A 25,661-nucleotide genomic window follows, 5' to 3' on the forward strand; every position below is an offset into this window, starting at 1 on the left:
CATTTGCCTGGAGGAGAAGTGGGAAACCACGGAAAACCACTTCCTGGATGGCTGAGGTGGAATCGAACCCACCTCTACTCAGTTGACCTCCCGAGGCTGAATGGACCCCGTTCCAGCCCTCGTACCACTTTTCGAATTTCGTGGCAGAGCCGGGAATCGAACCCGGACCTCCGGGGGTGACAGCTAATCACCCCGAACAAGTGGGATAACCTGCGGAAGCTGATGATGATGATGATGATGATGATGAGATGATGATGCTTTTTTGTTGCTATTTGCTTTACGTCGCACCGACACAGATAGGTCTTATGGCGGCGATGGGAGAGGAGCGGCCTAGGAATGGGAAGGAAGCGGCCGTGGCCTTAATTAAGGTGCAGCCCCAGCATTTGCCTGGTGAGAAAATAGGAAACCACGGAAAACCATCTTCAGGGCTGCCGACAGAGAGATTCGAACCCACTATATCCCCAATGCGAGCTCATAGCTGTGCGCCCCTAACCACATGGCCAACACGCCCGGTGAGTGGGTGATGATGATGAGATGATGATGATGACGATGATAGCTAGTATTATTTGGCATCCGACAACAATCATTTGCTATTTCTGGTATAATTGCAATATACTCGTACTTCGCGGTATAACGGTAAAACAATTGGATTTTGAGGGTACGCCAACCCAAAAAGTTTGAATACGTCTGCCATAGAGCTTTCGATAGCTGTTTCTTTCCTGATGTCGGCAAGGGCTCCTCCTCTGTCTAAGAAGCGTGGAGGGCTGTAAGCTGATGCCACCCAACAGGACCGTTGCGCTGCATTCCTTCCAGAAGCAAGGTGATAATATCAGCTGCCGAAAGTGTCTCACAGAGCTCTGTCGCTGGTCGGGCGGCACTTCTCATGGATGTCACGTGCGGGGTTTAGTGGGACAGGCCAAAAAACAGGATATGAGGGACAAGAAAATAATGCGCCCTAAGGACATACACGATAATACAAAGACATTAAAGAAATGCAGCTGGCAGAAGAAACATGGTGTAAGAGATATCTTAGCCACAGAGCATACAAAGAAACAGGGCTATATACCAAAACCTCCAGACAACGTATCCACCAAAGCTTATCGTACGTAGTTCATTGAAGAAATTCATCTTGGTTGACATGCATACCTCAAGAATGATAGGGTTGTACGTTGTCTTGTCTAAAATTGATAGTTTCTATCTTTACATCGCATATCGCTTACGCAATGTTGCTATTATTATTCAAGCTATAATTATTAAATTTTGGTATCATTTTAATTAAAATATCACAGGGAAGAAACGGAAGATAACAAAAAAAATCATTTCAGATAATCGTTCTTAGAATAGATATTCTCCAAGTAAAATCGAATCATTATGTTTCAAAACCAATGTATTAATAATAATAATAATAATAATAATAATAATAATAATACCGGGCGAGTTGGTCGTGCGGTTAGGAGCGCGCGGCTGTGACCTTGCACCCGGGAGATAGCGGGTTCGAATCCCACTGTCGTCAGCCCTGAAGATGGTTTTCCGTGGTTTCCCATTTTCACACCAGGCTGTACCTTAATTAAGGCCACAGCCACTTCCTTACAACTCCTAGGCCTTTCCTCTCCCATCGTCGCCATAAGACCTATCTGTGTCGGTGTGACGTAAAGCCACTAGCATAATAATAATAATAATAATAATAATAATAATAATAATAATAATAATAATAATAATAATAATAATAATGTCCACCTCTGTGGTGTACTAGTTAGCGGAGGACCGGGTTCGATTCGCGGCTCTGCCACGAAATTTGAAAAGTGGTAAGAGGGCTGGAACGGTCTCCACTCAGCTTAGGGAGGTCAACTGAGTAGATGGGGGGCGGGGGAAGGGGTTCGATTCCCACCTCAGCCATCCTCGAAGAGGTTTTCCGTGGTTTCCTACTTTTCCTGCAGGCAAATGCCGGGAGGGTACCTAACTTAAGGTCACGGCCGCCTCCTTCCCTCCTCCTTGTCTATCGCCTTGAATCTTCTATCCCCGCACAAGGCTCCTGTTCAGCATAACAGGTGAGGCAACCTGAGCGAGGTACTGGTCATCCTGCCCATTTGTATCCCCCGACCCTAAGTCTCACGCTCCAGGACACTGCACTTAAGGCAGTGCAGGTGGGACCCCTCGTTGAGTCTGAGGGAGAAACCAACCCTGGACGGTGAACGGATTAATAAATAAATAAAAATAATAACTACTTTTTGACAGTTTTCGAAGACGCCGAGGTGCCGGAATGTCCTGCAGGAGCTCTTTTACGTGCCAGTAAATCTACCAACACGAGGCTGACGTATATGAGCACTTTCAAATAGGCCCTACCACCGGACTGAGCCAGGATCGAACCTGCGAAGTTGGGGTCAGAAGGCCAGCGCCTCAGCCTTCTGAACACTTTGGCCCGACCAAAACCAACGTAATGAGCGCGCATTTGTTATTATGGCAATCTTGCAGAAACAAGCGCGATCCCGGATGGAATTATCCTTACGTCGCTCCGATTTCATAATGACATTGTTTATGGAAATGAAAGCCGCGGAAGGGAGGGTGGACTGAGGTTTACAGAGACCAAGAAATTCTCTTTTTTTTCTTTCTTTTTTGCTAGTTGCTTTACGTCGCACCGACACGGATAGGTTTTATGGCGACGATGGGACAGGAAAGGATTAGGAGTGGGAAGGAAGCGGCCGTGGCCTTAATTATGGTACAGTCCCAGCATTTGACTGGTGTGGAAATGGGAAACCACGGAAAACCATCTTCAGGGCTGCCGACAGTGGGGTTCGAACCTAGTATCTCCCGAATACTGGATACTGGCCGCACTTAAGCGACTGCAGCTATCGAGCTCGGTACCAAGAATATCAGTGGACTGCCATGCTTATTTCTGTTTTAAAAATAAGATAATATCGGTTTTGTGGTAAATCTAGAGTAAAATGTGGTGACCATTAATAAATATTATTAAAACGTAAAACATGTATGTACTGTACATGCCCACGACTATTTCGCTGCACGCACGAGTTCCTGCGCTAGAACGTGTCGTATATTGTTTTCTGCTGAGGCCCAGGGCTGACACCAAAGAATGTCGAGCACTATGTCTGTAAAGTCTGATTATCTTTGCCCAGTTACTCTTGTTTAGCTTCAACCAATAATTACGGTCTTCTGGTCTTACCCAATCCCGATCGTCGGCTAGCCCTGGACCAATAGTACGAATAATTAACAAAAAATTAGTCACCCTAGTGGATCGTTAATCCTGTACAGATGGCGCAGCGAACGAGTCCCGTGCTCAACCGCACGCGCACAGCTCTACGTGACCATAAGGCAGGGCCTCTCAAACGCCCAAACTCTCACGCGTGCAGAGCGAGGTGCATAGGCTCTGTGCACTGTGCATCGGTACGCTTCGCCTCAACTCGGCTTGACTCGGATGGTGTAGTGTGCTGAGAGCGACGAAGCGTTTGGTGGTAGACGACGTGTTTATCAGTGAAATAGATAAGCGCACGACAACAACATAATAATGGAGCAACCTGTTTCGAAGAAAGCAAAGACTTCCGAAAGTCCATTTCAATCGAACTGGGAACTTTCGTTTTTTTTTTTTTTTTTTTGTCGTGATGATAACGCCAAATGCTTAATCTGTGGGACGATAGGGACGATAATTACGTGCGTAAGAAAATCGTCTGCTGAAAGACACTACAACAGACTACATTCGGAAAATTATTGTGAAATCATAGGAAACGTCAGAGAGAAAGAATTAAGGAAGTTGAAACATCTTGAAGAAGAGCATTCTATATCCACAAATGAGGTTTGTTCCAGTACTGTAGCATTTTCATTGTGGTTACGGGTTCTGCATTTTTTAAAATTATGTTTACATTCCTCTCAAACATGTATGTGTATTTCTGATTCACTTTTTTAAATTTTTTTAATAACACTGGTAACCTTGTCCCATACAACTGAGCGTCTCCGCTCACCACACGTAAACATTTCGCAGTGGGGGAGAAACAGCAGTGAAAGTGAGGAACGCGGAGACAGGCCGAACGGGGGAGACAGGTGTAGGGAGAGAGGAGTTGGAGGGGTCTGCACTCTGGTCAACCAAGCGAAGTCGTCTTTGCACCGTGCATAAGGCATAAGGCAGCAGGCATCAGTGATACATTGATGTTTCAAGTGGACAGTGTGTGGTAACATGGGCAGATGTAAGGGTGTGACAGAGTGGCCGTGCTCATGGCCATGCGGTGCGTGAAGTTGCTGGGTTTGTTGGCGTTTCGCAGCCGACTGTTCAGCGTGTCTACAAGAGTAGTGGTGTACTTACACGTGGCAACGAAATACGACGTCAGAATTGTGGTCGGGAAAAGATCCTGACTGAGCGGGACCGGAGACGCGTTTCACGGTTTGTGAATCATAATCGCTTCCAAACCCGACATGAACTGCTGCAGTCAGTGAATGAAGGTCCATCCCAACCTGTCAGCAAGAGAACATTGCGACGGGAACTGCACGGAATGAACATTTGGAGTCGGTCACCTCGCAAGAGGCCATTGCTCACACAGGCTAGAAATCATCGAACGTTGACAGTAGCTGACTGGCGGAACGTAATGTGGTCTGACGCATTACGTTTTTGCCTGTATTCCAATGACGCACGTCGTCGGGTGCACCGAAGGCCAAATGAAGCACTTCTTCCTGGATGTGTGCAAGGCCAGTTTCAAGCCGGAGGTGGGTCGGTGATGATGTGGGGGTGATTTTCGTATCACTGAGATGGCCACTAAACTGAACCAGCAGGTTTATTTAAATATTCTTGACAATCAGGTGTTGCCTTTCAGTCAACATCTGTATGATGAGTATGCTATTGATGCTCCGGTATTTCAAGATGACAACAGCATATGTGATTGGTTTTATGAGCACTCTCCCACCCTATTAAATCTCGATTGGGCTGCAAAGTCACGTGACTTACACCGACATCAGCATCCAAGCAATTTGGTGGAATTGCTCGTTCAAATCGAACCCACCTATACTCGTTTGACCTCCCGAGGCTGAGTGCATCCCGTTCCAGCCCTCGTACCACTTTTCAAATTTCGTGACAGAGCCGGGAATCGAACCCGGGTCTCCGGGGGGGTGGAAGATAATCACACTAACCACTACACCACAGAGGCGGACTTACAACATTCTAATTTCTAAATATATTCAATACAAGTACAAAGGGCCGCCTCTGTGGTGTAGTGGTTAGCGTGATTAGCTGCCACCCCCGGAGGCCCGGGTTCGATTCCCGGCTCTGCCACGAAATTTGAAAAGTGGTACGAGGGCTGGAACGGGGTCCACTCAGCCTCGGGAGGTCAACTGAGTAGAGGTAGGTTCGATTCCCACCTCAGCCATCCTGGAAGTGGTTTTCCGTGGTTTCCCACTTCTCCCCCAGGCGAATGCCGGGATGGTACCTAACTTAAGGCCACGGCCGCTTCCTTCCCTCTTCCTTGCCTATCCCATCCAATCTTCCCATCCCTCCCCAAGGCCCCTGTTCAGCATAGCAGGTGAGGCCGCCTGGGCGAGGTACTGGTCATACTCCCCAGTTGTATCCCCCGACCAAGAGTCTGAAGCTCCAGGACACTGCCCTTGAGGCGGTAGAGGTGGGATCCCTCGCTAAGTCCGAGGGAAAAACCGAACCTGGAGGGTAAACAGATGATGATGATGACAAGTACAAAGGAACCTGACGGCAGAAATGGATTTAACATTTTCAAAAATAAATTATGTTTTCATGGACTACTTCAAATTATAGAGCCTCCGTGCCTCAGATGGCAGCGCGTCGGCTCTCACCGCTGGATACCGTGGTTCAAATCCCGGTCACTCCATGTGAGATTTGTGCTGGACAAAGCGGAGGCGTGACAGGTTTTTCTCTGGGTACTCCGGTTTTTCTTGTCGTCTTTCATTCCAACACTCTCCATTAACATTTCACAGCATTTCTACATTCGCTGAACATTTCGTAAAAATCACTACTTCACGTGAAAAGATAATCTGATCTCCAGAATTTATTTATTTAGGCCTATTTAAACACAGCCTTTTACTGAGCTTAGCTTCAAATACAAAAGGCAGTGCAGATTACATATATCCAGGTCCGTGGTTGAATTGTCAGCTTACTTGCTTTCGGTTCAGAGGGTTTCGGGTTCGATCCGTGGCCGAGAATGAGATTTTTACTGTGTAATTCCTACGGCTCTGGGACTGAGTATTCGTGTTCGTCCCAACACTATCCTCTTCATATTCACACATAGGCGAGATGAACGGCGTTCGGACGTAAAACATGGCCAGATCAACATGTGCGACATAGTTCGCACACTCGCGACCCACCAGTGTGCGAAAAGCGATAGAAGAAGTGCACATTACATACGCAGAACGCTAAAAGTGGAAAAGAAAAAGAAAGAAAATAAAGAAGGAAGAAATCAAGTGAGTACATTTAAACTAAACAAATACTCTACGCCGAGACAAGCTTTATAACGAAGTCAAGCATACACAAGTATAACTCGAATTTTCGAGATCTCGAAGAGATTTTCGTTGCCCGACGGAATCTCGTATGTTTTACGTGTTATATATTTCATATAACTCGAGCTTCTCTTACTCGAACTCTTCGATACTACGAAGGATAGGCTATTTGAAGCCCGGATGTAAAAATGTGTTTATGTAACTCGAACATATGCACGAAAAACTAGTTTTCCTCTAGAAGGAACCTGAACTTTACTCGTCTCCTTGTATAAGTAATCTCTGAATTTTAGTTACAGTGTATTGTTTGATTAGCCGGATGTCATAGCATCTTGACGGTACTACACATCGCGGATGTAAAGGAGAGGGCATATAAGTCTCTGGTAAGACCCCAACTAGAGTATGGTTCCAGTGTATGGGACCCTCACCAGGATTACCTGATTCAAGAACTGGAAAAAATCCAAAGAAAAGCAGCTCGATTTGTTCTGGGTGATTTCCGACAAAAGAGTAGCGTTACAAAAATGTTGCAAAGTTTGGGTTGGGAAGAACTGAGAGAAAGAAGAAGAGCTGCTCGACTAAGTGGTATGTTCCGAGCTGTCAGCGGAGAGTTGGCGTGGAATGACATTAGTAGACGAATAAGTTTGAATGGCGTTTATAAAAGTAGGAAAGATCACAATATGAAGATAAAGTTGGAATTCAAGAGGACAAACTGGGGCAAATATTCATTTATAGGAAAGGGAGTTAGGGATTGGAATAACTTACCAAGGGAGACGTTCAATAAATTTCCAATTTCTTTGAAATCATTTCGGAAAAGGCTAGGAAAGCAACAGATAGGGAATCTGCCACCTGGGCGACTGCCCTAAATGCAGATCAGTATTGATTGATTGCTTGAGTAGAGCAGTTTAAAATCCTGCTTTATGCTACTTCACAACAAGCTGTTGACAGGACGGGGCGGTGTGCAAGTTGCGAGTTCCTAGCATGGTGGTCTGGGTCAAGCTCCGGCCAGATTTCGCAGCTTATTCAAGGACAGTCATCAGTTGATGAGGAAGTGTTTAGTGCTGTCGATTTTCGATGGGTCGAACCAGTTCATTTGTATGAACTACTTATTCATATTCTTTACTATGAATCGTTCAAATGAAGTAGTTCGTATGAAGCCTGACGAATCTGCTCACTTCGTCGTTCAGCAGTGACTTCGCTCACAGTGTCTCACTGAATAAAGCTTCATGATACTTAAAAATATTACCAACAGATGGCAGAGCTATGTAATTATGGACACCCAGTAACTTACCCGTTTACACAATCTACATCAGGGATGGCGGACCTATGCGACGCGTGTCAATAGGTGACACGCGAACACGATTTCGGTGGCACACCACGTGCACATCTTAACGTTTTTATATACGTCTTGTACTGCGGACTATAGTATACAGTCACTCGCATAAGTATTCGTCCATCTGTCCTTTTCATATATTGAACACCAAAACTGCATTACAAGGCTTCGGGTACGTTCAGAAACAAATACGCCGTGAAGATGCAATATATACGTACAACAATACCGGCAGAATATACCTCTTGCACGTCAATACTCTTTAATAAAAGATAATGAGTGTGGTTGGGCTAGGAAATGGCAACGTAAAAGTATTCGTCCACCTTGTGCACTGGCTTGTATAACGAACACAGCACTGAGGAAGTGAGACACATCACCAACCTCAGTCCATCAGTGATACGGAAAGTGTCAGTGAGCATGTTCCGAGTACAATGGGTAAGATAAGGGAACTAACTGTTGTTGAACGCCAACGAACTATCCAATTCCACTAACTTGGTAATTCGCAACGAGTAATTGCTGAGAAAACCGAAATACCGCGAACTACAGTCGCAAGTATCATTCAGCGATATAAGAACAATGAAACTGTACTCAACAGGGCAAGAACTGGGCAGCCAAGGAAGCTGACACCAAGCGAAGAGCGAAGCATTATACGCACCGTCCAGAAAAATCCCCATGTGTCTGGACCTGTGCTTCGAACAGAAGTACAAACCTCCACTGGAAAGAGCATCAGTACCGATACCGTACGACGTGTGTTATAAATAGTTGGTTTGCAGGGGCGTACAAGTCGGAAGAAGCCCTGGATAAGTGAGGTGAACCGTAAGAAGAGGCTGGCGTTTGCGAAACAGTACGTTATAAAGCCACCAGCATTTTGGAAACGCGTGTTGTTTACGGACGAGAGCAAATTCTGTTTATTTAATTGCTCTGGAAAGCGACGTGTATGGAGAAACAAGAACGCCGAGCTCCAAAGTCAAAATCTGTAACCAACCGTAAAATATGGAGGAGGTTCCATAATGGTATGGGGGTGTGTGCCGGCGACTGGGGTAGCAACTGCCATATAATACTTGAACGAATGGATAAGATGGTGTATTTGAATATATTAAAGCAACACTTAACACCCAGCGTAGCAAAATTAGGGCTTAGTAGTGGCTACTTCTTCCAGCAAGATAATGACCCTAAGCACACTGCTCGGGTTGTTAGGGAATGGATACTCTGCAATACACCTCATGTGCTGCAGACACCACCCCAGTCCCCAGACTTAAACCCCATAGGGCATTTATGGGCAGAAATTAAAATGTAAACTGAGCAAGCAGCGTATTCCCAATAAAGAAGCTCTGAAGCAATATTTCATGCAAGAATGGCAAAAAATAGGCCCGGAAGTGACAGAAAAACTGGTGATATCCATGCCGGAACGCCTTCAAGCCGTGATTGATTCCAAAGGACGTTCGACGCGCTACTGATACTTAGGAAATGACTGAACATTCCTTGAATTCTTATTGTGGACGAATACTTTTGCAACGTGACTATCCTGCAAGCAGTTGGATTGTTTTTTATTTCTTTCAAATGCCAGTGCTTAGGGTGCTATAAATTATGTCCTCGGCTGTTCAGATGGCAAATAAAACATACTATTACTTGTTTACAATTAACTTCTTTATTGTATTAGTGCTGTTGGCTATTGTCCTCACATGACGAGCGCGGACGAATATTTTTGCGAGCGGCTGTACTTATATCGTGCATCGTATAGTCATAGTGTTTCAGGTTTAATTAATAAATACCGAAAATGTAAATTCTAGTTCCATTTGGAAGTGCATTACTCCAACACTGATAGGTCCGGAAGTCAACTGAGGTAAATGTCAATGCGGCTGGCGAACCATTCGCTTACCCACATAGGTCAATTAGTGAAATTTGGCATGTGCGTGGTTCTTAGTGTGTGACTCTTTATTGTTTGTTTTGAATTTCGTTCGTTCGTAATCTGTTTACCCTCCAGGGTCGGTTTTTCCCTCGGACTCAGCGAGGGATCCCACCTCTACCGCCTCAAGGGCAGTGTCCTGGAGATTCAGACTTTGGGTCGGGGATACAACTGGGGAGAATGACCAGTACCTCGCCCAGGCGGCCTCACCTGCTATGCTAGAGGGATGGGAAGATTGGATGGGACAGGCAAGGAAGAGGGAAGGAAGCGGCCGTGGCCTTAAGTTAGGTACCATCCCGGCATTTGCCTGGAGGAGAAGTGGGAAACCACGGAAAACCACTTCGAGGATGGTTGAGGTGGGAATCGAACCCACCTCCACTCAGTTGACCTCCCGAGGCTGAGTGGACCCCGTTCCAGCCCTCGTACCACTTTTCAAATTTCGTGGCAGAGCCGGGAATCGAACCCGGACCTCCGGGGGTGGCGGCCGATTTCTGTATCTAAAAATACTTAATGAAGAAGTATGTTACAATGGGCACTTATTATATTTTTTATAAATAATGTTAGGCATTATTAAAACCTGCATATTTAAACATGTATTTTTGCGGAATAGGCAAAATACGACCACGGAACATACAATCAAATGTATTATTTTACAAGAGATATGTATTATGAAACATAATTTGGAATTAGGGATGGAAGTCGGAGTGGGAGGTTGGGGTGGGGGTGTTGTAGAGATTCAAAAAAAAAAAAAAAAACCTAGTGACACAGTAGACAGTTGAGAATAATAAACCAGATTTAATATGGCACACTACTTGGAAAAGGTTCGCCATCCCTGATCTAGATGATAGGGACAAAGAAGGAAATATGTGTAAGAACACAGTTGACAGGTAGGATGGGTCTGGGAGTGAAGGGGTATGAGTGACGCCGATAGTGGGAAGGGGAAGTGAGCGAGTGAGCCAGCGACAGACGATTCGAATGAGTTGTGAATGTTATCGCTTTATTGTATGAATTATTTTTCGGTTTCGTTTGGTGAAGAAAATTTCAAGCTTCAGTGTTCAACTTACGTTGAGTGTTTTAGATTTACCAGCAATTCTTAACTGAGGCTAATAGCTTAACACTCGTATGTGATTTGGATTACCACAACGGGGTATATATAGGATTTTTTTTTTAAAATGTCTGTACAGTTAAAGGTGTGCCGGAAAACTACCTCTGTCCACAATCTGTATCCATTGATACAGGTGAAAAGTTGTATGTTTCCTGAGGGTAACAGTATGCAGTAAAGGGTTATGAAATGTGAGAACTGTGTAGTGTTTGAACTACCAGTTCATTCAAATTGAATGGTTAGTTCACTCTTTATAGGAGTGAAGCGTTCATTTTGAACGACTCATTCACTCATCACTACCGTCAATATTCTAGAGAAATTGTAGAAAGTACAATGTTAAAAAGAAAACCAAAGGAAAATGACACTCTTCAATAAGAATTTGTAAGTAGCCAAACTGAAAATTTTCTCTATTACAGCATAAAAAAGCTGGTTTTAAAACACCAGCTTATAGATGTCGAGCTGAAGTAGTATGCACGTTTTCTATTTCTCGAATATTCGATAGCTTGAAGTGTTTTTAACTTCCACTGTATACTGGAGATACTGGAGAAAATGAGGATATCTGTATCTCAAATCTTAAAAGTTTACAGGCGTAAAAATTGGTATTTGGAATCTCCTTTAAGAACAAGGAAACACGTATTTTTGTGTTTTTGGGTAATCCGATGAATAGGGGGTGAACAGGAGTGACAAACGGGGTGAATTTAAAAAAAGACTATACCTGAAAGTTATCTCAGATGCGTAACATATTACAGATTTGAAAACTGGTATTTGGAATTTCCTGTTAAAGTAAAGGAACATAAATATTTTTTTATGGAAATCCACTTAAGGGGAACTGAAAAAGGGGGCAAATTTTTAAAATGAGCATATCTACAGTGTGTCTCAAAACTTAACATGTTGCAGACGTGAAAATTGGTATTGGGAATCTCCTTTAAAAATAAGGAAACACGTATTCTTTCGCTTTTGGTAAGACCCTTGACAGGGGGGGGGGGGTGTACGGAGTTGAACGAATTAAAAAATTAGTTGAGTTATTTGTATGAATATATATATATACAAAAAATTTAAAGATGTTACAAACGTAAAAACTATCTGGAATCTCCATTAAAAATAAAGAAACACGCATTTGGGTTGGTAGGGGGGGGGGGATGATACGAGGATACATATATCTCAAAAACTGAAGATGTTACAGTCGTGATATTTGTATTTGGAAGCTCTTTTAAAGTAATGCGCACTCTTTATTTTTGGAAAATTCACTTAAGTGGGAAGTGTGACAGGAAGTGAAAAAAATTAATTCTTTTTCTGGAGAAATATCTCAAAACTGAAGTTTACAGACGTGGAAATTGGTATTTGGAATCTCCTTGAAAAATAAAGAAACGTGTATTTTTTATTTTTGGAAAGTCCACTTAAGGCGGGAGAGGGGTGGAAAGAAGTGAAAAAGGAATTGAATTATTTTTATGAGTATACATTTGTCTCAAAAACTGAAGGTGTTACAGACGTACAGACGTGAAAACTGATATTTGGAATCTCCTTCAAAAATAATGAAACACGCACTTTATTGTTTTCGAAAAATCCAGTTAAGAAGCTGAAAGGAATTGGAAAAGCGGCTGAATTTTTAAAATGTGGTCCGGTACATCTACATTATATGTCAAAAACTTAACATGTTAGAGACAAGAAACTTGGTATTTGGAAAGTCCTTTAAAATTACAGGAACATGTACCTTTTTGTTTTCGGAGAAGGCACTTAACGGGGGTGAAAAGAAGTGAAAAATAGTAGAATTATTTTTATGAGGATACTTATGTCTTAAAATTGGTATTTGGAATCTCCTTTAAAAACAAGGAAACACGTATTTTTGTTTTCGGAAAATACACTTAAATGGGGGTGGGGGTGAGGGTGGGGCAAGAACTGATCAAGGGGTTGAATTATTTTTATGGGGATACTTATCTATATCTCAAAAACTGAAGGTGTTACAGATGTGGGAATAAGTATTTGTACTCTCCTTTACAAATAAAGAAATATGTATTTATTTGTTCGACTTGAGAGAAGACTGTTTCCCAGATGTACAGTTCTATATCGCATGGTCGTCTCAGCCCCAAAAGGTAATACCACAAACATGGTTTAAAAATAATTTCTGGGGTAAATGAAACTCAATTTTTGGGCGAGTTTTTATACTTTAGTAATTTTCAGATAATGTCTTAGTACAATGCCGAGGAACATTACTTTGATCAAATTACGAAATCCACGCGAACGAAGCCGCGGGTAATTGCTAGTAGACTATAATCATGCTATTTGGTAAAATACTTTTCTTTTTTGTCAAGAAAAGTTCAAATATTGTTATTTAAATTTTCATAAATTTTGTTATAAAATTTGTTATTCTAATTTTCGTAAATAAAGAGCTACATTCGTGATTACAGTCCATTTTTAAGATAATTGCACACTAAAACACTGTGCTGAATTTCACTTTTTTGTGATTATGGCCATAGAGACAGTAAAATTAATATTCTAAAATTACTCTTTTCCAGGAGAGCAATACAAAGTAAAAAAATATAAGTCCAATATCTCAGTAACTGAGCCTCTGTGGCTCAGGCGGCAGCATGCCGACCTCCCACTGCTGGTTTCCGTGGTTCAAATCCCAGTCACTCAATGTGAGATTTGTGCTGGACAAAGTGGACGCGGGACATTTCTCCGGGTACTCCGGTTTTCCCTGTCATCTTAACTTCCAGCACCACTCTCCAATGTAATTTTATTTAATCAGTCAGTCATTAATCATTGTTCCAGAGGAGTGCAACAGGCTTCGGCAGCCGGCATAATTTCTATCTTCGCCGCTAGATGGGGGGCTTCATTCATTCCATTCTTGATCCGGTCGAATGACTGGAAACAGACCACGGGTTTTCATTTCCATCTCAGTAACTATTAATGATTAACCAATGTAAGTTGGATGGTGAGCAATTGACTAAATCGTGAACTATACTCTTTGTTTATGAAAAATAGGCCCTAACGTATTCAACAGTGTTTGTGGATAGTAGCTGTAAATATATCATTCGTATCACATGAGTAGTCCCCGAGTTTACCCTTTGGACAATTTGGAGTGGATTTGCAGCCTTAAAGAACATCTCAAGGAATAAACTGTCACAAAAAATTAACCATGAAGTATAACCAGAAACTAATAAGCTAGTAACAATCTATTATATTCATTCATTGAAGATGATCTGTTCACCTACAATAAGAATTTCTGTCCAAATGACAGTAATTTTTCACTATTTTATTGTGGTCTTCACAGACATGTGCCCTTAAGAAGAGCTGAAACCCTTCCAGGATGGAGAAGGGTAGTTCATAGCGCTGAGAAATGAGTAAAACTGCTTGTGAGGATGAGCAGACGACGTCTTCGTTATATCCCATGAGAAGCCAAGTTACAACGGGTACGAAAGGTTGTCGAGTTTCTTTTAACTGTTAATAAGGTCACTGCAATGAAATTGAAATTGGATTAATATAATGGACTGGTTACCGACAAATGAAAGACAAAGTGAGCCAATAACCTGGAAAGAAATTCAAATCGATTTTCCGAGCATGTTATATCGAATGAAAGATTACATGGTAATAAACTAGCACATACATATACACGATCATGTCGCGAACTTGCATGCACTTAAAGTTGATTAATTCTCGCGGTGCACATTACAAACATGTTTCGCTCTCTTTGGTAATCTAATTGCTAATACCCCAGATACGACTCATTTATAAACAGTCAGCATTTCAGTTTATGTTGATATGTTGTAATAACAACTCGAGAACTCTGCAGCTTGAACTGCAAGCGAAGATGGTGTGAAAGTCCGCGATTCTATTATTTCGTCGGAGGCTGTAAAGGCGTGCTCGGTTCGCCCGGAAGGACGTGGGTTCGAATCCCGGTCAGGAAGTCGTAAAATTTAAGAAACGAGATTTCCACTTCCGGAGGTGCATATGGCCCTGAGGTTTACCCAGCCTACACCAAAAATGAGTACCAGGTTAATTCCTGGGGGCAAAGGCGGCCGGGCGTAGAGCTAACCGCGGTTAACAATGGCGGCAGCCTTTACCTTCCACTCCTCCAAGGCCCTTCAAGGCCTGTACGGAGGTGTCATTGTCTTTTTTTATCACAACTAAATGCAGCCCTCGCAAGACAGAACCTCTTATGAAGGACGGGGCATAGATTTATTGGCTAGTTATTATTTTTTAAATATTTTTTTTACAATTTGCTTTACGTCGCACCGACACAGATAGGTCTTATTGCCACGTGAGGATTTATTTATTTATTTATTTATTTATTTATTTATTTATTTATTTATTTATTTATTTATTTATTTATTTATTTCTTAATTTATTTATTTATTTATTTATTTATTTATTTATTTTATTTACTGTGCGCTACAGGGTTTCTAATCCCAATTACAGTGGCAATTGTTATACATGTGTTTATTTTTCAATGTTTCAAATCAGTCTAATAACATAACATCTATATATATAAAAGCAAGTCGGGCTGGAGCGATGTATATATAAATATTTAAAAATGAAAAAAGACGTGAATTAATGAGGCACTTCCAGAAATCTCAGAAATTTGAAACTTGGTACGGGGGAAACTGATGACCCCAGGATCCCTAGAAAAATCGGAAATTCTCAAAATTCCCTGAAGGGGGCACGCTGGGGGGGCTCAAATTTTGGGCTCAGCATAAGAACACAGTCGTATAGTATATCCAAAACGATAACCTATAGGTTTCGTGGGCTTAAAAATTTTCGGGAATTTCCTCATTTTTATCCCCTATCCCCCCAAATCAAGATGGCGGCACAACCTGCCAGACGAGGTAGACAATTGAAATTTGGTGAAATTATAGCTTTTGGTCCCTAACCGACGGGAAAATTCCAAGATGTTCAAATTTTTCACTTTTTACCCCTAAAGATATCGAAATATGGAGGCAATTTTAATGACTGTGCAGACATTCCTTTTGAGCTATTTTTTGGCTAAACGGTAAGTCGTATCACAAATCGGATGGCACAATGTCCCTTCAATTCGTAGTGATCTATAACTTTGGTCCTGTGACATTTTGTCGTATCTGTCTCCCTTATACGTTAAATTTGGCCGTATTTCTGGATTGTTCGTAAATTTGGTGATTTTTACAAGTATATTTCATTGTTTGACACACTTATAAGAATGATAGGATCATCACGTTAGGTGCGCACATTGGCACGATTAAGGGACATATGTGTACCAAATTTCATGATTCTAGCTTATACATAAGTAGGCAAAATGTAATGTAAAATGTTAAAAATGCACCCAAATTTCACCCTATTCAAAATTTGAACTCAATTTACCCCCTTAATATGGGAGATACGAGGATATAGTTTAGCAGCAAACATTTAGAACAATAAATGACGCGTCTGATAGCGCAAACCGTTTCTTAATATCATAAACCGTTTAGGAGGTATGAATCTCGAAGTGGAAGTCTGCACTTTTCAACGTGCTCATGCTTATCCGTCATCTATCTATATATATAAAAGCAAGTCGGGCTGGAGCGATGTATATATAAATATTTAAAAATGAAAAAAGACGTGAATTAATGAGGCACTTCCAGAAATCTCAGAAATTTGAAACTTGGTACGGGGGAAACTGATGACCCCAGGATCCCTAGAAAAATCGGAAATTCTCAAAATTCCCTGAAGGGGGCACGCTGGGGGGGCTCAAATTTTGGGCTCAGCATAAGAACACAGTCGTATAGTATATCCAAAACGATAACCTATAGGTTTCGTGGGCTTAAGTATTTTCGGGAATTTCCTCATTTTTATCCCCTATCCCCCCAAATCAAGATGGCGGCACAACCTGCCAGACGAGGTAGACAATTGAAATTTGGTGAAATTATAGCTTTTGGTCCCTAACCGACGGGAAAATTCCAAGATGTTCAAATTTTTCACTTTTTACCCCTAAAGATATCGAAATATGGAGGCAATTTTAATGACTGTGCAGACATTCCTTTTGAGCTATTTTTTGGCTAAACGGTAAGTCGTATCACAAAACGGATGGCACAATGTTCCTTCAATTCGGAGTGATCTACAACTTTGGTCCTGTGACATTTTGTCGTATCTGTCTCCCTTATACGTTAAATTTGGCCGTATTTCTGGATTGTTCGTAAATTTGGTGATTTTTACAAGTATATTTCATTGTTTGACACACTTATAAGAATGATAGGATCATCACGTTAGGTGCGCACATTGGCACGATTAAGGGACATATGTGTACCAAATTTCATGATACTAGCTTATACATAAGTAGGCAAAAAGTAATGTAAAATGTTAAAAATGCACCCAAATTTCACCCTATTCAAAACTTGAACTCAATTTACCCCCTTAATATTGGAGATACGAGGATATGGTTTAGAAACAAACATGTAGAGCAATAAATGGGGCGTCTGATGGCGCAAACCGTTTCTTAATATCATAAACCGTTTAGGAGATATGAATCTCGAAGTGGAAGTCTGCACTTTTCAACGTGCTCATGCTTATCCGTCATCTATATATATAAAAGCAAGTCGGGCTGGAGCGATGTATATATAAATATTTAAAAATGAAAAAAGACGTGAATTAATGAGGCACTTCCAGAAATCTCAGAAATTTGAAACTTGGTACGGGGGAAACTGATGACCCCAGGATCCCTAGAAAAATCGGAAATTCTCAAAATTCCCTGAAGGGGGCACGCTGGGGGGGCTCAAATTTTGGGCTCAGCATAAGAACACAGTCGTATAGTATATCCAAAACGATAACCTATAGGTTTCGTGGGCTTAAAAATTTTCGGGAATTTCCTCATTTTTATCCCCTATACCCCAAATCAAGATGGCGGCACAACCTGCCAGACGAGGTAGACAATTGAAATTTGGTGAAATTATAGCTTTTGGTCCCTAACCGACGGGAAAATTCCAAGATGTTCAAATTTTTCACTTTTTACCCCTAAAGATATCGAAATATGGAGGCAATTTTAATGACTGTGCAGACATTCCTTTTGAGCTATTTTTTGGCTAAACGGTAAGTCGTATCACAAATCGGATGGCACAATGTCCCTTCAATTCGTAGTGATCTATAACTTTGGTCCTGTGACATTTTGTCGTATCTGTCTCCCTTATACGTTAAATTTGGCCGTATTTCTGGATTGTTCGTAAATTTGGTGATTTTTACAAGTATATTTCATTGTTTGACACACTTATAAGAATGATAGGATCATCACGTTAGGTGCGCACATTGGCACGATTAAGGGACATATGTGTACCAAATTTCATGATTCTAGCTTATACATAAGTAGGCAAAATGTAATGTAAAATGTTAAAAATGCACCCAAATTTCACCCTATTCAAAATTTGAACTCAATTTACCCCCTTAATATGGGAGATACGAGGATATAGTTTAGCAGCAAACATTTAGAACAATAAATGACGCGTCTGATAGCGCAAACCGTTTCTTAATATCATAAACCGTTTAGGAGATATGAATCTCGAAGTGGAAGTCTGCACTTTTCAACGTGCTCATGCTTATCCGTCATCTATATATATAAAAGCAAGTCGGGCTGGAGCGATGTATATATAAATATTTAAAAATGAAAAAAGACGTGAATTAATGAGGCACTTCCAGAAATCTCAGAAATTTGAAACTTGGTACGGGGGAAACTGATGACCCCAGGATCCCTAGAAAAATCGGAAATTCTCAAAATTCCCTGAAAGGGGCACGCTGGGGGGGCTCAAATTTTGGGCTCAGCATAAGAACACAGTCGTATAGTATATCCAAAACGATAACCTATAGGTTTCGTGGGCTTAAAAATTTTCGGGAATTTCCTCATTTTTATCCCCTATCCCCCAAATCAAGATGGCGGCACAACCTGCCAGACGAGGTAGACAATTGAAATTTGGTGAAATTATAGCTTTTGGTCCCTAACCGACGGGAAAATTCCAAGATGTTCAAATTTTTCACTTTTTACCCCTAAAGATATCGAAATATGGAGGCAATTATAATGACTGTTCAGACATTCCTTTTGAGCTATTTTTTGGCTAAACGGTAAGTCGTATCACAAAACGGATGGCACAATGTCGCTTCAATTCGGAGTGATCTACAACTTTGGTCCTGTGACATTTTGTCGTATCTCTCTCCCTTATACGTTAAATTTGGCCGTATTTCTGGATTGTTCGTAAATTTGGTGATTTTTACAAGTATATTTCATTGTTTGACACACTTATAAGAATGATAGGATCATCACGTTAGGTGCGCACATTGGCACGATTAAGGGACATATGTGTACCAAATTTCATGATACTAGCTTATACATAAGTAGGCAAAAAGTAATGTAAAATGTTAAAAATGCACCCAAATTTCACCCTATTCAAAACTTGAACTCAATTTACCCCCTTAATATTGGAGATACGAGGATATGGTTTAGAAACAAACATGTAGAGCAATAAATGGGGCGTCTGATGGCGCAAACCGTTTCTTAATATCATAAACCGTTTAGGAGATATGAATCTCGAAGTGGAAGTCTGCACTTTTCAACGTGCTCATGCTTATCCGTCATCTATATAAATAAAATCGTAACGACCGTGTGTCTGTACATTGATTATTTTGGCGAAATTTCCGTACAGTTATCCGTTTCAGGTGTAATTATGACCATCTGCATCATTTTTAGCTTTGGTGTCTGTTTGTCTGGTTGTTTGTCTGTTTGTCTGTTTGTCTGATTTCTATAACTTGAAAACTACTGGATATATTTCCACCAAACTTCATATTTAGAATCCACCTGTCCTTGGGTAGGTTTTAGCGCAAAAAATAAAATCGTAACGACCGTGTGTCTGTACATTGATTATTTTTTCGAAATTTCCGTACAGTTATCCGTTTCAGTGTAATAATGACCATCTGCATCATTTTTAGCTTAGGTGTCTGTTTGTTTGTTTGTCTGTTTGTCTGTTTGCCTGTCCTTGTATAACTTGAAAACTACTAAATATATATTTCCACCAAACATCATATTTAGAATCCACCTCTCCTTTGGTAGGTTTTTAGCGCAAATATCGTTTCTAAATCATTGAACTGAGTGGGGATTTTTTCGAAACCGAAACCGTGATTTTGCACTCCCTCAAAGTATACACAACCGAACTTAATGGAAATCAACCTGCCTTAATGAAAATTAATTTCAAAACCTTTTTTTTCTCATGGCATCATTTCGATAACAGGATTTAGTAAGGGAGATATCATTAACGGACCGTTTTTCGGTACAAATCCCAGCGGACTTAACGCAAGAGCGGGTGCGTGTAAAGCGTACTTCTTACAACTTGAAAACTAACAAGATATTTGAACCAAATTTTATATATAGCATCCATCTGTCCAAGGGTAGGTTTCCTTGGTGTCAGTTAGTTAGTTAGTTAGTTAGTTAGTTTGTTTGTTTGTTTGTTTGTTTGTTTGTTTGTTTGTTGGTCTGTTTGTCTTTCTCTAACTTGAAAATTACTGGATATATTTCCACCAAACTTCATATTTAGAATCCACCTGTCCTTTGGGGAGGTTTTAGGGCAAATATTGTTTCTAAATCCCTGAACTAATTGGAGGTTTATACGAAATCGAAACCGTGATTTTGCACTCCCTCAAAATACACACAACCAAACTTAATGGAAATCTACCTGCCTTAATGTAAATTAATTTCTAAACCTTTTCTTCTCATGTGCATCATTTCAATCACTTACAGGAAAGATAGTATGATCAAACTCTACACGAACATTGGCCCACCCAGTACCCATATGTGAGCCAAATGCTATGTCACATAACTATCCGAAAAGTAATGCAATGTAAGATATTCTTACACAAATTTCAACGTTTCTGATTCAATCTGACCCATGAATAGATTAGATGCGAGAAAATATCATAGGACCAGCCATTTAGATCGCTAAATACTGCGCCTTACGGTACAATCCTTTGTCGATATGACGTACCGTTTAGCAGCAGTTAATCTGTAAATGAAGGTCTGCAATATTGTAAACATTCATATACTTTCGTATGTCCATCTGTATATATTCATGGATGTCGATTTGTAGCGATCGAGAAAGGATGTGTCTGCTATTGCAATCAGTACTCCCTACACCGACTTTGACTGCTGACAGTAGGAATGGGGTCCTTCTCCAACTCCTGTGTAACTGGCATTAGTAAGGAGGGCCTACCATTTTAATGAATAATTCATTTTTCGATTTGTCTTGCAGAAGGCAAGGGATCATGCAGTTTTGTTCGTAAGTCCCCTACTCTATTGTGTTTGGCTCTAGGCCAGGGTGCCCGCCATTATAAACAAATGTTCCAATCTAAAATTTGACTAGCATTAGGCATACTGGTCTGCTATTTTCATGGAAACTCACTAATTCTGTGTGACTGGCAGTAAGCTGGCTAGCAGCAGTAAAAAGGGACTGTCATTATAATGATAACTGCACAACTCAATTTTGACTGGTGGTAGGGAAGTTGCCTGGTATTATAATAAAAACTCCTCAACTGTAACCTGGCTGAAAGTAGGAAATGGGTCTGCCATTGTAACTAAAACTCCCCAAATCGATTGCGACCGCGCAGTAGGCATTGGGGCCTGCAATTATAATGTAAACTTGCCAACTCGATTGTGAATGGCAGTAGGCAAGTGAGCCTGGCGTTATCATCACAACTCCGCAACCCTCACTTTACATTGGAAACAACGTATGTGGACCTCCCCATGCTATTTCTCGGATAAGGCTAAGAGACATGCAATTTTAAAACAATCTCATTTGCTGCACGCACAGTATTTACGTCGATATCCGTATACAATGTAGAATACCGTAGCGAAGCACGGGTACGTTTGCTAGTCTACACTATTCTAATGTATTTGCAATGAGAAATAAATAATATTTTATATATAATCCTTAAAACATAATTTAGAATCTAAACTAATCTAATAACCTAATATCTGAACTATTCTGATATTATAGATATATATATATTTTGCTAGTTGTTTTACGTCGTACCGACACAGATAGGTCTTACGGCGACGATGGGACAAGAAAGGGCTAGGAGTAGGAAGGAAGCGGCCGTGGCCTTAATTAAGGTACAGCCCCAGAATTTGCCTGATGTGAAAATGGGAAACCACGGAAAACCATTTTCAGGGCTGCCGACATTGGGGTTCGAGCCTACTATCTCCCGAATACTGATATTATATTTACAGTGGGAAAGAAACAATATTTCATATCGCCGGGCTGAGTGGCTCAGACGGTTGAGGTGTTGGCCTTCTGACCCCAACATGGCAGGTTCGATCCTGGCTCAGTCCGGTGGTATTTGAAGATGCTCAAATACGTCAGCCTCGTGTCGGTAGATTTACGGGCATGTAAAAGAACTCCTGCGGGACAAAATTCCGGCACCTCGGCGTCTCAGAAGACCGAAAAATTAGTTAGTGGGACGTAAAGTCAATGACATTATTATTATTATTATTAATAATATTTCATATCTAATCTAATCGGTGTTGCCAACGCATAAATCTTTTCTCCGTTAAATTTTAGTTGAAAATTCCGCTAAATTTCGAACTGAAACCAGCTGTTTCAATAAACGAGATTAACTCAACACTCACCAGTTTCAGTTTCAGAACCTCTGAAGCAGATGTGCTGGGTTGAGATTCTGTGTTGTTGTTGTTTTTTTTTTTTTTTTTTTTTTTTTTTTTTTGCTAGTGGCTTTACTTCGCACCGACACAGATCGGTCTTATGGCTTGAGACAGGTCGGATATTGCCGATACCTTCATTGCCCTTTAAGAAGCCTTTCTCGTGGACAGTCAAGATTTTCTTCTGATGACGCAGAGCACAGTTCTCTGCGAAACGTAAAGAAGAACACCTTATTTTCTTGACACGGCATAAGCCCAAAAGTCTATACAGTATCATGTCTATAAGTATGGGCCGTGAAAGCATCAATGGCAAAATTGTATTCATATCAATGGTCAGTTCAGTGAACTGAATTTTCACGACCTCAATTTATAATTATTTATATTGAGTGCGAAAAGTATACATCAATTATTAATTCACAATAACACAGTAAAACTTGCTCAAGGCGGAACTTGAATAAAGCGGAAACTTGTCCACTACGGATTTTTTTCTTGGTCCCGGCAATACTTACGGCGTTAAACTGTTTTTACTTTTTACTTTCGTATAATGCGGAATCTCCTCCAAGCGGCAACCAAAACGAATAATGGCATTTTTTTTTAAATGTGCTTGTACAGTGCGGAAAATATTACGAACTGATGTAGTCCTACGTACAATATATGTGCATTGCTGGTGCTGATATGATCAATGCCTTTGTATGGACATTGCACGTAGGTTTGGACATCCCTACCATCAGAGCACTTGCCTTTCTATTTCACTGGGAAACTTCTGAATTTCTGTGAGGGAAAGACAAGTAATCCGTCTTCTAAGACAGGTAGCCTACAGTAATACGGATGCGGAACGAGTGAAGCGCAATGAAGGTATCGGCAAGAAATGTTCCCTGCGAATCAAGGAACTTTATTCGGAGTGATACCCAGCTCACGACACATCAAAATTTCGAATCAGCTACAGCCCTTCAAGGAATCAGAAAGGCCAAGAAAGAGGAACAGACGGAAGAACGCGGCGAGCAAGAAGATGAAGATCAAATCAAGATTCGAATCCACGAAGAGACCATACAGTGCATTTGTGTCATAAAGCAGTTTGCCATTACATCTAACTCTTCGACAATCAAGAACTAATTTACTCAGCTCAGGACTGCATTCAGAAAGACATGATTAGAAAGAAGAGAAATCGAGTTTCTTTGTTTGATGTGTGGAAGGAAGCTTAATGTTGTGAAGTGCTGTATAGAATATTGTGGTGGAAACAAGTTTAAGGAGCATATATGCAGTGTTATGAAATAGTGTAATAGAGTGTCGTGATAGTGTCAAAAATAATATACATTCTGTATATAATAATAAAGCGCAGTAATTTTTTTAATTTCGTGTGGCTATTTCTAGCCGAGTGCAGCCCTTGTAAGGCAGACCCTCCGATGAGGGTGGGCGGCATCTGCCATGTGTAGGTAACTGCGTCTTATTGTGGTTGAGGATAGTGTTATGTGTGGTGTGTGAGTTGCAGGGATGTTGGGGACAGCACAAACACCCAGTCCCCGGGCCATTGGAATTAACCAATGAAGGTTAAAATCCCCGACCCGGCCGGGAATCGAACCCGGGACCCTCTGAACCGAAGGCCAGTACGCTGACCATTCAGCCAACGAGTCGGACAGCGCAGTAATAATAATTAACAAATCAGTGTACTACAGTATTATGTAGGCCTACATCGATCTGGATAGCCGAGTGTCATGCGTAGGCAGATACAGGTAAGCTCTCAGTAATATTGTTTAACATTTCTGTATGCTGTATCATGTTTTGTGTAACAGTAGTCCTGATTAGCGTTTTAAGGCAAAAACACGATGTATTGTGTAATGCGAAAACTTGTCTAATTCGAAAGGAAAAAAAACGTGTTTCCTTGAGATTCCGCCTTGAGCAAGTTTTACTGTATTTTATACAGTGATTCTAATCATGACTAAATGGTTACGAACCTACAGTTTTAATAGTGAATGTGAGGAGCAATACTGTTCCTTAACTTACAGTGAACATGCGATACCTGATTTCACACTAATACGTAAGTATGATATGTTTAAAAATATTCAGTCAATATTAGCCTATATGTTTCTATATTATCATTATTAGTCGAGGGAATACGCCTTATGCCATCTGGTTAATTCCACTCATTAGAGTATGCCTTCTGGTTTCTTGCGTATACCTTCTACTTTGGTCTCGTTTCATTTTAATTTCGCCATTCTGCCTGTGAGTTTTTACTCTTCAGCTACGCTCGTAATCGCGAACATCGAAGGTTCAGCTTGATGAATAACATTATCAGCCATCACTTTTTTAGAAAAATTCACTGTTCGTTGCTTACGTCTCCATCCTTATGTTCATACATTCATATGTCTCACCAGTTGACCAATTTAATATTGAGAAATATATGAAGACGTGGCTGAAAAAACACCGCGCTGCAACATACACCAATGTACTGTAAGAGTTGTTCCGATGAAAAGTGTGATCGCAGATGAAGAGGGGCACCTTGGATTGTTTATAATAAATATCTGGGAGTAGGTCAAATTAAGATTTTCAAAGTAGTACATTCAAATATGGGTGTCTTCTTTGTAATCATAAAATGTCTTCTATATGCCTGATTTATGCCAAACTGAGGGAAGTTTGTTATAACTAGCTGTAACCCTCTAAGTTTAAACGTCAAGGTGTGGTTGCATCCGGGATTTGTCATGCCCTTTCTTAGAGTATTTTGGGATTCCAGTGCAGCCTGGGGTAGAGTAACGTAATGTCGTTTTAGACAAGCTCTGTAAACCAAATATTCCTTACAATACTTCGGAAGAAGCCTTCACGACCCGACGTCTTATATCACAGTTAAGTTGCGCAGTTATGAAGCGTCATGATCAATCAAAACTTGGACTGTTTGCCCTCTCACTCCAAAATAAGAAAAACATACTAATATTTAATGAAGAAGCATTTATGTAAAGGTATGAAGTATTTCTCACCTTCGTAATCAGCGGATGAATAGGATGTTCGGGCAGAACGAGTCTCCTTCCCGGGATCCTCTTGCTAGCCCGATTATCTCCGTTTTGAAAACTGAAATAAAACAAAAAATACATTTTAAAATGGGGTTAGTCTGATATGAATAACATCAAAAAACCAAACCCCATGGCACTACAGCCCTTGAAGGGCCTTCGCCTACCTACCAAGCGACCGCTGCTCAGCCCGAAGGCCTGCAGATTATGAGATTATGAGGTGTGGTCAGCACGACGAATCC

General features: G+C 41.0%; 1 protein-coding gene across 1 annotated transcript in view; it reads right to left on the reverse strand.

Annotated features, from left to right (window-relative positions):
- LOC136872460 (protein Wnt-5a) overlaps positions 1-25,461 on the reverse strand; it is an 822,369-nt gene extending 796,908 nt beyond the window's left edge. Inside the window, exon 1 of the mRNA XM_067146274.2 lies at positions 25,390-25,461. The gene's annotated coding sequence lies outside the window, so the exon portion shown is untranslated. The remainder of the gene's footprint in view (positions 1-25,389) is intronic.
- Between the last annotated feature and the right edge of the window lie 200 nt (positions 25,462-25,661).

Source organism: Anabrus simplex, chromosome 4 (assembly GCF_040414725.1).
Source record: "Anabrus simplex isolate iqAnaSimp1 chromosome 4, ASM4041472v1, whole genome shotgun sequence".
NCBI classification, from domain to species: domain Eukaryota; kingdom Metazoa; phylum Arthropoda; class Insecta; order Orthoptera; family Tettigoniidae; genus Anabrus; species Anabrus simplex.